The 10,912-nt window shown below is 41.4% G+C and overlaps 1 long non-coding RNA gene across 1 annotated transcript in view; it reads left to right on the forward strand.

Annotated features, from left to right (window-relative positions):
* Window positions 1–6,657: 6,657 nt before the first annotated feature.
* Window positions 6,658–10,912, forward strand: part of LOC122555551 — a 44,525-nt gene continuing 40,270 nt past the window's right edge. The window contains exon 1 of the long non-coding RNA XR_006313297.1: window positions 6,658–7,047. This is a non-coding gene — a long non-coding RNA (uncharacterized LOC122555551). The remainder of the gene's footprint in view (window positions 7,048–10,912) is intronic.

Raw genomic sequence — 10,912 nt, forward strand, 5'->3', positions numbered from 1 at the left:
TGGGCAAGCTGGACCGAAGGGTCTGTTTCTGTGCTGTACATCTCTACTACTCTATGATTCGATATGTGTATGCATTATGGCAGCTCCCAGGAAAAACTGGCCCAGATCTCCAAACATTAATGGTCTCAGATAATCTGAATATTGAATTAGTGGAAACCTTTTCTGTGGATGAACATTGCAGGCTGATGATAAGTTTCTCTCAAAACAACTTGGGTGCTGTTGATGGTGCCCCTGCACTTGGGGAAGCCAATGATCATAGAGAATCCCACTGCACAGGCTGTTTGATGCACATCATGACTTGGAGAAAGAAGCAAATGTACTGTTACCAAATTTGCAGATTAGATTAGATTACTTACTTACTTCAGCCCAATAAGTCCACACCGACCTGCCGAAGCGCAACCAACCCAGACCCATTCCCTTACATTTCACCCCTTCACTTAACACTACTGGCAATTTAGCATGGCCAATTCACCTAACCTGCACATTTTTGGATTGTGGCAGGAAACCGGAGCACCCGGAGGAAACCCACGCAGATTCGGGGAGAATGTACAAACTCCACACGATCAGTCGCCTGAGGCGGGAATTGAACCCTGGTCTCTGGTGCTGTGAGGCAACAGTGTTAAACACTGTGCCACCGTGCCAACCACTGTGCCACCGTGCCGCCTCCACATCCTTCCTATAGTGTGGTGAACTACGCATAGTATTCCAAATTTGGCTTGATAGATGTCTTCTACAGTTGCAACATGACTGGTCAACTGGTCAATGCCCTGAATGATGAAGGCAAGCATGCCGTATGCCTTCTTTATTATCTTATCCACTCATGTTTCCACTTTCAGGGACCCCAAGATCCCTCTATATATCAACGCTCCTAAGAGTCCGGCCATTCACTGACCACTTTCTTTTTCCATTCAACTTCCCAAAATGCATCACCTTACACTTGTCTGGATTAAACTCCATCTGCTATTTCTCAGCTCAACTTCCAGCTTAGCTATAACCTGCTGCATCATTTGATTTCTCCCTTCATTTTCCAGGACTCCACCAATTTTCGTGTCATTTGCAAATTTACTAATCAGACCACTGACAATTTCATTCAAATTATTTACATACATTACAAACAACAGAGATTCTAGCACTGATCCCTGCAGACACCACTGGTCACAGACATCCAGTCAGAAAAACATCCCTCCCCAACTACCCTCGGTCTTCATATGGCCAGGCCAATTTAGTATGCCAATTCACCATGGATTCCATACAATTTGATCTTCAGCACAAGCCTACCATGAGATAGCTCGACAAATGCTTTAGTAAAGCCCACATAGACAACGTCTACCATCTTATTCTCATCAATCATCTTCATCACTTCCTCAAAAAACTCTATGAACTTTGTGAGACAAGACCTCCCTTGCATAAAGCCATGCTGACTAACCTTAATAAATGCATTGTCCTCCAAATGCAAGTAAAATCTGTCCTGAAGAATCTTCTCCAATAATTTTCCTACCACTGATGTAAGGCTCCTTGGCCTATAATTTCCTAGATTATCTCTGTTTTCCTTCTTGAACAAAGGAACAACATTGGCTATTCTCCAATATTCGGAGAACCTGCCTGTGGCTAAAGAGGATACAAAGATCTCTGCCAAGGCCCCAGCAATCTCCTACCTTGCCTCCTTTCGTATCCTCAGTTATTTCTCACCAGGCCATTGGGACTTATCTATCTTAATGTTTTTCAAGACACTGAACATCTCTTCCTTCTTAATATGCCTTAGAACATTAACAAATCTCTCTCTAAACTTACCATCATGCATTTTTTTCCCTTGGTGAATAATGATGCAAAGTACTCATTAAAGGTCTCACCCAATGCCTTTAGCTCCACACATTAATTTCCTCCTTTGGTCTTTAGTGGATTGATCCTTTTCCTAGTTACTCTCTTGCCCCTAATATACATATAAAATGCTTTGGGATTCTCCTTAATCCTATTTGCCAAGGATATTTCATGGCCCCTTCTAGTCCTTATAATGTTCAGGAACTTCAGGATCCCTCTGTATATGTATGCTCCAAAGAGTTCAGCCATTTATAATATAGTTTCTTCTTTCATTTATCTTCTCAAAATGCATCACTTAACATTTGGACTTGTTTGATTTCTGCTTCCTAAACCTCATATATACTTCATTTTTCTTTTTAACTACGCTTACTTACAACATCTCTTGGGTCATCCAAGGTTCACAAATCTTGCCATCCTTTTCTTTTATCCACAGGAGCATGCTGATCCTAAATTCTTGTCAAGTGACTTCTAAGATATCCCTACAATTCAGAATGTAGATTTACTTTCAAACAGTTCTCCTGATCCAATTTTTCCAGTTCCTGCCTAATATTGTTGTAATTAACCTTCCTTCAATTTAGCACTTTCACCTAAGGACTGATCTTATCCTTTTCCAGGGTTGGAGGGTTTGAGCTATAGGGAGAGGCTGAATAGGCTGAAGTTGTTTCCCGTGGAGCATCGGAGGCTGAGGGGTGACCTTATATTGGTTTATAAAATCATGTGAGGGATGGATAGGGTAAATAGATAAAGTTTTTCCCTGGGGTGGGGGAGTCCAGAACTAGAGGGCATAACTTTAGCGTGAGAGAAGAAAGATTTAAAGGGGACCTAAGGGGCAACATTTTCATGCAGAGATGGTGCATGTATGCAATAAACTGCTCGGGGAAGTGGTGGAGTCTGGTATAATTACAACTTTTAAAAAGCTATCTGGATGGGTTTATGAATAGTAAGGATTTAGAGGGATATAGGCCAAGGGCTAGCAAATGGCACTAGATTAATTTAGGATATCTGGTTAGGTTGGATGAGTTGGACCAAAAGATCTGTTTCCATGCTGTACATCTCTATGACTCAATAGCTATCTTAAAATTTATGGATTTACGGTCATTGTTGCCAAATTGCTCCCCAACTGAGACTTTGGTCACCTGACCAGGCTCAGGCTTAATACAAGGTCTAATACAGCCCCTTCCCTAGTTGGAATATCTACATGTTGTTTCAAGAACCTCTCCTGGATTAACCTACCAAATTCTGCCCCATATAAACCCCTGGCACTCAAGGATTCCCAGTGAATATTAGGGAAATTCAAATCTCTCACTACCACATCTTTGCATAATTGCCGATGTAACTATTTCTCCAATTCCCTTTGGCTATTTGGAGGCCTTTAGTGTAACCCATCATAGTGATTGCAACTTACTTAGTTAAAAATCACACAACATCAGGTTATAGTCCAGCAGGTGTAGCTGGAAGCACCTTTCTTATTCTTCAGTTCCAGCTGTATTGCCTCGCTGGATAGGCCCTTCAAGATGTCCTCTCTTAGTGCAGCTCCCTTACTGCAATCTGCCATGTAACTCCCCTAGGCGAATGTGAGGACTGGAGATGCTGGAGATTAGCGTCAAGAGTGTGACGCTGGATAAGCACAGCAGGTCAGGCAGCATCCAAGGAGCAGGAAAATCATCGTTTTGGACGAAACCCCTTCATCAGAAATGAGGTAGAGAGCTCCACCCCCAAGGTTCGCAGTCTCATCCCTGATGAAGGGCTTTTACCCGAAATGTCGATTTTCCGGCTGCTTGCATGCTGCCTGACCTGTTGTGTTTTTCCAGCACCTCACTCTTGACATAACTCCCCCACCTTTATACATCCCTCTCTAATCTGCCAGAAACATTTAGACTCTGGAATATTGCCTGTCCTGCCTTTCTTTCAACTAAGTTTCTGAAATGGCTACCACATTATAGTCACGTATACTAATCCAGGTGCTAAGCTCATCTGCTTTTTTTGTTATACTCCTTGCATTATACTAGTCCTGCTGTGTTCATTAACCAGATCTGGTCTGTTTTTCCTGCTGTCTCTTCTCTTCAAGCCCTCTTCATGCTTATCTACTGCTCTGGTTCCCACGCCCCTGCCACACTAGTTTAAAAACTCCTGAATGGCACTGGCAAATCTCCCTGCCAGAATATTGGTGCCCCTTCAGTTAACGTCAAACTTGCCCTTCTTGTACAGGTCCCAAATGCCCTGGAAGAGATCACAATAATCCAGATATCTGAAGCTCTCCCTCTTACGCCAGCTCTTTAACTATGTTTTCAACTGGATTAGCTTCCTATTTTTGGCATCAATAGCATGGCGCAGTGAGTTGTTCTAAGATTAAAACACTAGAAGTCATGCTTTTCAACTTCCTAACTAACTTCCTAAATACCCGTTGTAGGAGCTAATCTCTTTCTGTCAATGATGTGAGTATCATCATGGATCACGACCTCTGGCTGCTCACTCTCCCCTTCCGAATATTCTGTTCTTGCTCAGAGATATGCTTGACCCTGACACCAGGAAGGCCATGCATTACCCTGGAGTCTTGCATAAGGCCACAGGAATGCCTATCTGCATCCATAACTATAAAGGCCCCTACATTATTGCTCGCCTACATTTCAACCCTCCATGCTGTACAACTGAACCAATTAAAGTTCCACTGATCTGACTGTTGCTGTTGTTTTCCTGGCCATCAACCCCAACAATTTCCAAAATAGTTTGAGAGGGGAATGATCACAAGGGACTCCTGCACTGCCTACACATGCTTACTGGTCTTGCTGATGGTCACTCAACTCTTTCCTCTGTGTAGCCCTTACTAATGGTGTGATCAACTTGCTAAATGTGCTATTAATGATGTGCTCAGCCTCATGGATGCTCCGTAGTGAGTTCATTCACAGGTGCTCCATGCAGCAAATCAGGAGCTGCAGCTGAACATGTCCCTAATTTCCCACATATTGCAGGAAGAGCATTCCATATGGTTGAGATCTCCTGCCATTTTGAACCTTATCAATTGCAGACAAGAATAGGATAAGTAAATGTGCAAATGTATGGCAAATAATGTGATAAAACATGAAGTTGTTTATTTTGGAAGGGTGTACAAAAGAATAGTGCATTTTTGAAATGAAGAAAAACTGCAGAAAGCTGAAACACAAAAGGATTTGGTGGGAGTTTGTGCACAAAACAGAAAGCTAGTACTGGCACAATAGGTAATCAGGAAGGCTTATTTCAAGAGAGTTGGAGAATAAGAGTAGTGACACCTTACTGCAAGGTACTGATGAGTATCGTAAGCAGTTTTTGTTCTCTTAATCAAGGAAAAATATCATTTCATTGGAGAAAATTTGGAGAAGGTTCACAAAGATGATCTCTGGCATAGGGAGATTGTCTTATGTACAAAGATTAATCAAGTTGGTACAGGACTCAATGGAATTCAAAAGAATGAGAGGTGAGCTCATTCAAACATAAGGATTCTTAAGGGGCGTGACAGGGTAACTGCTAAGAGGAGATTTTCCTCTCAAGGACCAGAGCACATTGCCTCAGAATGAAGGGGTTCCAATTTGAGACTGAGATGAGAGGAATTTCTTCTCTCAGGGTTTGTGAGTCTTTAGAACTCCTTGCCCAGAGCGCTGTGGTGGCAGAGTCCTGGTGTCTAGAGAGAGACGGATTATTGATCAATAGAGATTCAAGAGTTATAGGGAAAATACAGGAATGTGTATATGAGGAATGTTGGATCAGCCATAATCCTATTGAATGCTACAGCAGAGTTGAATGGTTAAACAACCCACTCCTGTTCCTCTTTCTGATGGTCTTATGGTCTTATTATCATGGGAAAAGGACACAAACAAACGTGATTTGAAGAAAATGGCACCAGATGCATTTGTGTGTCGAGGGTTGGGAGAAAAGATAAAGTCCTAAGTGGCCCCTTAAAAAGAGCTTCTGGCATAAAATTTCAGGGCAACTGTACTATTGAGATCCACTGGGATGGGAAGGCCTCTCAATCATTCTAAGCACAAGCTGTTCTCCAGCAGATGACATGGTTCAGTGATGATAGACTGCAACATTCTTAGTCTGCACTTGCATGGTGTTTCCAAGACCTGTAGAAAATTGTTATTCTTGCTGGTATAGTTACAATGGTTTTCTTTTATATTTTCTTTGCATTTGATCTAAGGCCACAAGCACTCCAGCCAAAATAAGATTTACATGATGTGTGAACCAATAACCTGTGGGCATGTCAGAAAAAGAACACCAATTTGACTGAGACAGCCCTGAGCCCTCACATCAGTTACAATGAAATGGCATGTATGCCCTGACACTGTGGCATAGAATCTTTTCAAGTAGGTTAATGACATGCTTCATTAAGGAGTTCTATGATATGTAATCTGATCCAGTTTATTGTTGCAGAACCAATGTATTCATGATATGCAGGGTAAGTAATCATGATAACTTGACCCTTGAATATCACAGATCATGTCCTTATGGCTTAAGTACAACATGTGTATGTGGCAGCTCTGAAGCGCTGTCTCTTAGTGATAACTATGGAATGTGATTCAGAAATGCCAAGCCTAGGTGACATTTGTTTTAGGTTAGCATCTGATTAGTTTCTTTTTAGCTGACATGATAAGGAGACAATTAGTGCAAAAGGTCTCTTGCTCATTTTTGCTTGAGGTGATAATTAGCAATGTGCATTTTTTGGATAATGAATGACCTACCAATGAAGTGCAATATGATGGCAATGGGTGGCATTACTGAATCAGTGGATTCATGATTAATGCAATTGACCATAAGATGGAGAAGTGAATGTAGGACATGCATCCCATTGAATCTGCTCTGACACTCAATGGGATCATAGTTGATCTAAAAATTCTCAACTCCACTTTCCTGTCTTATCCCTCAACCCTTGATTTCCTTGATGCATGAAAATTTGTTTCTCTCAGCGTTGAATGTTCTTATCGGCCCAACCTCTATAGCTGTCTGTGGTAAAAGGTTACATAGATTTATTATCCTCTGAGAGAAGAAATACCTCCCCAGCTCTCTTTTAAATCATCAACTCCATACTCTGAGGTTATGCCATCTGATTTGAGAACCTCCCACAAGGGGAAACAACCTTTTTAGCATCTTCCTTGTCAAATCCCTTAAGGATCTTAGACATTTCAAGAAGATCACTTCATACTGGACTTGAAGCATTAATTCTATTTCTTTCTCCATGTATGCTGCCTGACCCTGGTGAGTTCCTCAGCATTTTCTGAGTTTGTTTTGAGATTTCCAGCTTGTGTGGCATTTTGCTTTCACCACTTAAATAATACTTTACCTTGTGGTTTTTCATACCGTAGTATATAATTTCACACTTATCCATGATATACTGTATTTACATTTTTCTTCAATGCAAGAGGATTTGCATTCAGAAGTAAGCATTTCTTACTGGGGTTATACAAGGCTTTGCTGATATTACATCTTCTGCATTGTGTGCAATTTTTTTCTCCCTACCTAAGAGGGGATATACTCGTCAGACAGGGAGTACAGCAAAGGTTCACTAGGCTGTTATCAAACTCCTGGAATGAAATGGGATGATCTCCTTGATTGTCTGTATCCTTACCTCCTGACTGATCATATTCCCTCTGACAACATTCAGGACTGGTTCCTTTTGACTGTGAGACACGGCCACTTCATTGAGGCACATTCACTGTATTCCCTTCATAAACTGCTGGCACATGCATTAGGTAGAACAATAGCATATCATGGTGCTGTACAGAAACATATCTGTGCCCTTGACTGTTCAATAATTTCCATCTCTGCTACAAAAATAATTCCAGTCACAGAAGCTGACAGGCCGTAACCTTCTGCACTGCAATGGTAATGCAAGCCACTGAGTCTGGCAGTCTCCAACTAAGCATAAAGTGAGTGAGCACTAGGAAATTAAGCTAAATGCAACAGCCATAAGATGCTTTGAGTATAGATGCATGAGATACGTGTGTGTCCTTGTGTGCAAAGTGATGTAGCAGTAGCATGAACGTCATTGACAACCCTCACCTGCAAATGGAAGTCCTGAAGGGTTGGCATGGTATGTGAATTGGTTTAAGAAGAGGCACAGGGCTGGTTGTTTGGCAAAGCAGATTCAAGAGGATAAATGGTGGAAGAGAATGGTTTCCATGGAACCTGCAGGGATGTTGAGAACACAGTTGAATGAAGACCCCAAAAAAGCAACTGGTGAGCTGCTGCCACGAGGCTGTCACTCTAATTTACTTTTTGGGAATTGGTATTGTCTAGTTTCTCAAGGAAAGGGAAGAGAATTTAAAATTGCATAGAAATGATGAGAGTCAGGTTATTAATGAGATGGAAAGCATAGAAATAAGGAAGTCACCACGCATTGGTGAGATTCTGAATTCATTGGTTAAATCTCCTTGGGGCAAATCACAAATTTTTGATTCTGACTTTTCATTTTTGTTATATTTTCTCACATTTCTTATGAGTGTCCTGTCACTCAAGAAAGCAGAGAATTGAACCTTTTGCTTCTGGGATCTAACTGTGTGAAATTTGACCGCTGAACTTGCTTGTAACAGTGATTCCACTTCCAAATAATTAATATTTGAAAGTGCTTCACAATGTTGTGTGATTGCCCAGACCATTGCACTTATGCAAGCTTTCCTTTCATTTTTGTCGTTGGTTTTTAGGAAGATTTGATTTGCTTACATAAGGGCATTGTTAATCAAATTCTATTAATGCAATTTTTGCCTTATTGTGTTCCTGGGAAATGTCTTGAGATCTCAATATATATAGTAAAGCCACTTCATAAGTGCAATTTGTTTTACTTAACAGGAATCGTGGCAATCTGAAAAGCTGGATTATATTTATTTCAAGTTTTGATTTGATCGGGCTGATACAAGCACTGTTATTAGTTGTGAAAGCATCAAACAAATCACAGAAATTATTTACACTGCTTTCACTGGTTATGCAAAAGCTGGTAGTTCAACTGGGAGTCTTTAAGATAGTCCATTAATTGGATATGTGTGGTCTAAATTTGCAAATCGTGGTCAAATCAGCTTTTGATTCTGTCTCATGCAATAATCTGCCTACTCTGTCTGTTTGTAGCATACACAAAGGGTGTCCATCGAACTGAAAGTTGCTGAAAGTGTTAAAGTTGCCATTATTTCACTTCAGGTCTTCCATCATTCCGGCAAAAGCTAAACTACAAAACTCAATTTTTTAAACATCCAGTCACTACTTTACTTTTCTCAGATGAGATTAATTTTTGAAGAGGTGATCCACATATTTTAAATACTGAGGGAGTCTGTAAATCTGCCTTTGCATTGTTTTGTGTCTATGAAATACCCAACTCCTGGTCCTTCTCTGAGGAAAGAAGAGCCATGACATTGGTCACCACCTACGTTTTAATTTGCATCACTCCACCTGTGAAGAATAGAGCTTTCCTCCTCACGGCAAGTACCTATCAATGTTTGCCTTCCTCAGTGCAAGCGAGCAGCAAATTATTTAAAGTGATCAGAAAACCAGATGTCACAAACTGTTCACCCAGCACTCCTCCAACTGGAAGAAATGTAAACAATGGTGGGAAACAAAAGTCAAGTTGAGGATTCAAACAAGCAAAGGGTTTTCTGAAAGCTTTCCCATGGAACTTCAGGACATGGGGATCTTCTGATTCTTAGACATGAGTTGAAATGCCTCCTTGCCAGTGCTTATAAGTACTGATATGGACATTTAATACTTTTAGGATCTACTGTAACAATTTGATATCTGTCACTGTTTCCAGGCACATTTTCAGGGAAATGCCAGTATTTGTAGATTTGGTCTAGGGAAAAGAAATTGCAAATCACAAAGCATGGAGAGGTTCACTTCCAGTTAGGTACAATATATTCAGGATATCCATTATGCTGAAGAGGAGATATTCAGCATTGATGAGAATAGTGCATGGAGATTCCGTGGATCACCATCATTGCAAAGTCCAAAGGAATTCCTGGGAAATTGAAAATTTCACTGGATAATTCCTCTTTACCTGGGACCCACCAAAAGTCTCCATTTAAATCAGAAAATTCATAGGGTTCAGGTGAGATTACACAAAGTTACTCAGGAAATGTTAGACAATTATGTACATAGTCTAGCTCCCACCTCACCATTCAACTGACTCCATTTTTACCCACCTCCAACTACATTGACCCCAGACCCACTTACACCTTCAAACCCTGATCAACCACCTCTCACCTCTGGAATCAATATGTTGACCACTCCACTCCATATTTCTTTGCCATGCTCTGTTCTTGCTTCAGATTTGAGATCAGTCCTTTCCTTACTCTGGTCCAGCTCCCTCCTTCCCCTAATTTGGACCTGACAGTTCCATTCCCTTTCTCAACATTCAATGTCCAACCCTTCACCAGCTTCAGACCTAATAAGCTCCATCCTCTGCTCCAGACTCAACAGTCCACTTCACCTGCTCTGAACTCCTTCTCCTCTTCATCTGTTCCAAACCTGATCTCTCTTCACAATCTCCCCGACCTCCATCCTCCGCCCCCGCCCTGCTCCGCTCCAATTTTCAACACCTCTTCTCTCTTTTAGACCCACTCCACGCTCTTCTTCTGCCCCAGCACCCCAGACCTAACCTCACTCTCCCATCAGTAGCCAAACTAGCATCAGCCACTCCATACCTTCTCCCCCTTCACCTGTACTCTCCTCTAAGGCTTGGCAGAATTCCTAGCTTAATGGTGGGAATTGTCAGACTCTTGGTATAATTTTCAACCCTTTCATTGTGACATTAATAGGAGAAATATATGTTTGGGGATGCAATCAGTTGCTAATTTGCTATTGCCTGTATTCTGCAATGAATTATAGGTAAAATTAGTCTATTAGTAAGCTGCTTTGTAATTCCTTTGAAGCTTTGCAATCTAAGTTTGTGAGAAGATTTGTAGCTCGGGTGCTCATTGCTGTGGTTCTGTTCCCCGAGCTGGAAGTTTTTGTTGCAAACCTTTCGTCCCCTGTCTAGGTGACATCCTCAGTGCTTGGGAGCCTCCTGTGAAGCGCTTCTGTGGTGTTTCCTCCGGCATTTATAGTGGCTTGTCCCTGCCGCTTCCAGTTGTCAGTTTCA

The sequence above is a fragment of the Chiloscyllium plagiosum genome, chromosome 12, assembly GCF_004010195.1.
Source record: "Chiloscyllium plagiosum isolate BGI_BamShark_2017 chromosome 12, ASM401019v2, whole genome shotgun sequence".
Taxonomy (NCBI): domain Eukaryota; kingdom Metazoa; phylum Chordata; class Chondrichthyes; order Orectolobiformes; family Hemiscylliidae; genus Chiloscyllium; species Chiloscyllium plagiosum.